The sequence below is a fragment of the Passer domesticus genome, chromosome 6 (genome assembly GCF_036417665.1).
Source record: "Passer domesticus isolate bPasDom1 chromosome 6, bPasDom1.hap1, whole genome shotgun sequence".
In the NCBI taxonomy this organism is placed as follows: Eukaryota; Metazoa; Chordata; class Aves; order Passeriformes; family Passeridae; genus Passer; species Passer domesticus.
In genome coordinates, this window is record NC_087479.1 from 18,617,830 (window position 1) to 18,622,088 (window position 4,259).

Consider the following 4,259-nt stretch of genomic DNA (forward strand, 5'->3'; position numbering starts at 1 on the left):
AAACACTATTGTGCATGTATGTAATAGCAATTAATCAAATCCATTGAGAGGTATTGTCATGGTTTTAGCCCAGATTGCAAATAAACCCTACACAGCCACTCATCCACTCAGTGGGATAGGAAGAGAATTGGAAAGGTAAAAGCCAGAAAACTCATGGGCTGAAAGAGAGACAGTTTGAGGAGGACAGCAAAAGCTGCACAAACAACAAAAAGCAAAAAGAACTAATTCACTGTTTCCCACAAAGAGGCAGGTGTTCAGCCATCCACAGGAAACCAAGGCTCCATTGCACATAGTGGTGACTTGGAAAGAAAAACATCATCACTACAAATGGCCCCCTTCCTCCTTCTTTCCCCCACATTATACACTGACTATGATGTCATATGGTCTGGAATATCCCTTTGGTCATTTGGGGTCACCTTTGCTGGCTGTGTCCCCTCCCCTAATCTCCTCACTGGTGGGGTGAGGCAGCGACTCTTAAACACTGCTGAATGACAATGAAAACATCCCTGTGCTATCAACACTGCCTTCAGCACAAATCCAAAACAGCCTCATACTAGATAGTAAGAAGAAAATAAACTTTATCCCAGAAAAAAACAAACCAAAACAAAAATGAAAAAAACCCAAAACCCCATGCAGCACAGGGATCATTTTGAAATTAGGTACTGAAATTTTAGCATTTGCATGTGAATTAGACATACAAGCTGGCACAGTGGTCCATGGGATGGAAGTCAGTGCAGCCAAGGATGTGCAGAATACTTGTCAGCTCGCTCCTAAGTAGATTGTGCTGAACTGAGACTTTGGTCTTTACAGAGCACTGGTTACCTCCATGGAGCTATCTAAATTCACATTTTAATAGGAAGAGATCATGACAATACAGTCAATGGAGCAGAGAAAGGAATCTATCTTATTTTTAAAGCAGATGGCTATGTATTTTAGGCTCCACTGCCTGTATTGACTTCCATTTACTAAAATGGATATCCACAATCCTGTGCTACAAGTAGATGGCTTACCCTTACAGGAAATGTCAGTGGGAGGGATCCAACATCTGCTTTTAAATCTTAGCTCAGGAAATAATTTTTATTTATATCAGTCTCTATAGAAACACCTGAGTGCAAGTTTCCTTATATTGCAGACCTACTGGAACATGTGTGAAATTTTCTGTTCACATATAATAACTTTTTATAAGGATAGTTTGAAAAAATAATTCTCAGTCAAGAACTTTGTACAGACAAAGTATGACTTTGCAATTAGAGTAATTTTGGGTGAAAATCTTTTACTTAGGCATATTAATATCATTCATCTATTCTAGAATGTGTCTAATTCAATTTCTTTCTAACTGTTTCAAAAAAAATATATTACTTATGAAATTCAGAGTTTCCAGGAATTTCCTTGCAGATATCAGTCCTAAAATCACTGAAGTTTTCAAGAATTTTGGTTATCAAAACTCTAAAACAAGTGTTTATATTTTAGGAACTAGTGATAACTATTTAAATTTTAACTTAGGAAAGAGTATTCTGGAGGATAAACTATTTCTCTACATGATCATGCACTAGCTAAAAATTATCAAGGCTCTATATTTAAAACTATTTGACTCAATTGTACTAGAGCTGACTTTTTTTTTGGTCAAAACATCATGCAAAATTAGCACTTTTCCTGTCTGGAGGAATCTATACCCTATCATATGAAATGCCAAGTAATTACTTAAGGAAATGTTGTACACCAGGGTGTAGTAGAAGACCTTGTCAAAGCATTTATTATAGAGTTCTAAATAGTCTGGGACTGTAGAAAAAAAATTAGAATTATATGCACACAAAATAAATTACCTAATGCAATAGACATATGCTTGCTTTCTTTACAGAACTTCATATTGATTGAATTGTGTCCCAACTAATTTATTTATTTTTGACAGGTAAATTTGGAAAGTAGTATAGTGGCTCCATCCTAGCAAAAGCAGACTCACTTATAGTCATTCACATTCCTCATCTTTCTTCCATCAGTGTATCATTGAAAGAAGATCCTTCTACAGATGAAAGTTGCTTCACACTTGTTGCAGTTGTCCAGTCAAAGGTACCTTCAGTCAAGATAACGTGAACAAGAAGGAATGAATGGTTGTATTAGAGATATTCTGCCCCTCAGATTTTGAAAACTTTTATAATTTTAATACGTATTCAAAATTAGGATTTAAAAATATCCTTTCTTTTAGAGAAATACTCAGGTTCTTTTTAAAAAGCCTGGGTGATTTTTTGAAGGAACTGGAGACTTTTTAAAGTCTCAAAACATTTGCACAAGATTCTTCCAGGTATAATAAAAGGTCTCAGTGAAAGTCTCTGAACTCTATATCTGACTTTTTCTTCTGTAACACAGTTTTAACTAAAAGTATTTTGGTTGCCTAGGACCGAGGTGACTATAGACAGTGTGAACAAATGGGTGCTAATAAGCACTTCATAGATCCTTCAACAAGTAAAAAAGTGTGTGATAGTGATAAGGTTGCAGTGATAAATCTGCTTAACAATGAATATTAAAGTTTTCTAGAAGTAAAACAAAAATTTCATTAATTCACCTTCTATTGGAGGAAACTTTACTGCTCTAGAACATGCTACAGCAGTTCTATATATATGAAAGAAAGATGGAACTGGCAGGAAATCAGTAAAAAGATGTGAAGTAAAACCAGTGCATATTCTCTGCAGAAAACCTCCATGTACACATAAAAAGCGCACATCCTTCTTATATATGCCCCAAAGAATGTTCCCTAATTAAAAAGAAATCATAATATAATGATTACAATGGTAATTGAAAACTCAGTAAGCAACACTGTGCTTCAGAATCTGTCAGGTATTTACAAAATCAAAACTCAATAACACTATCAATTAAGCCAGTTAGTTAAATTCAAGCTTAAAACATGGATAACTTTTGCGTTGGGTTTATTTATAGCTTTGGGTTCTTGCTCTCTTGACAGAATCACATAATCATTTTGGCTGGAAAAGACCTCTAAAATCATCTATTCCAACCTCCAACCTTTGACTGATCACAGCCCTGCTGTATTACATGACAGGAATTAAAGAAATTGAATTTACAGCAACTGCAATAATTCTGAAAAATATGGTTCCTGCAGTTTTGACCTATCTTGATGGACTGAAGGAAGGGTGAGGGAAACTGCAGTCTTAATAAATCTCCCACAGCTAAAGATTTAAAACTCACACTGTTTCAAATTAGTGAGGACAACAATATTTATTTGCTGTTGAATTACAGGCAGCATGACATTTCAGCAGGAAACATTTTATAAGAATTCAACTTATGACCGCAGAAGTTGCAAACAAATACTTGAGCCACATGCAAATAAAAGGTTTGCATATTGAACAAAAAGACAAGTAAAATTGATTGCTATTTCCATCTTTGTTCTTTCCAGAATCAAAAAACTACATGGAAAGGAAAGCTACTATAAGGAAAGGAAGCTTAGGAAGGACAGGTAATAAAACCAGGACACTCATTGTTGTCCCTACATGCTTAGGGACAATTGAACAACATTACAGTCCATCAGATCCAGTGCTTTCAAGCAGGTTTTCTCTGTAAAATAACTACTATGAAGATACAGATCCAGCTGATACTTTGTTTGTTTGTTTGTTTGCTTGTTTTCTCCTTCAAAGGAAAATTGGATGGTGGGCTAGCAGAAGGAAATGGAGAGTAAAGCTCATCAGCAGAGGAAGCAGTTACAGATAACATACTCAGCCACAACAAAGGATCCAAGATCATCACATCTTTTGCCACTAGAATTGTTTTTTTCCAAAACCCAGACTGATCCTATTCTGAAGTTTCTTTACAAATCCAATGTATTTTCAGTCTGCTTTCCCCTCATTTCCTGCTGCTTAGTTGCACACTGAAGCTAATCTGTGCTTTCAAAAGTGGTTATATGATTGACCCAACACATTATCAGCCTATCTCAGTACTACCAAATGTTTCAGTTGATTTTGAAATCACTTTTGAAAAGCGTGGCTCTCAAGTCTACTCAAGAGACTAATTTTTTTTTTCTCTGTAGTTAAATGAGATGCCTTGGTTGTCAGAGTCTCATATTTATATAGATTTCATTTCTGAGAAAATGAGTGAGAGGAATAAGTCTTGTAATGATTTACATCACCCCAGTGGTGTAATGGATTTGAAAAGTTTAATGAGAATTTGATGGGAAGAAAAAAAAAAAAAAAAAAAGAGAGAAAGAAGTAGGGTCATCAGTGACTTTCCAGGGCTGTAGGAGAGGCACTTGTCTA

At 35.5% G+C, this 4,259-nt stretch overlaps 1 long non-coding RNA gene across 1 annotated transcript; it reads left to right on the forward strand.

Moving 5' to 3' along the window:
• Positions 1–463: 463 nt before the first annotated feature.
• On the forward strand, positions 464–3,533 carry LOC135302090 (uncharacterized). The gene is made up of 3 exons (XR_010363784.1): positions 464–560; positions 1,998–2,067; positions 3,407–3,533. It is a non-coding gene; the product is annotated as an uncharacterized LOC135302090 (long non-coding RNA).
• The last annotated feature ends 726 nt before the right edge of the window (positions 3,534–4,259 follow it).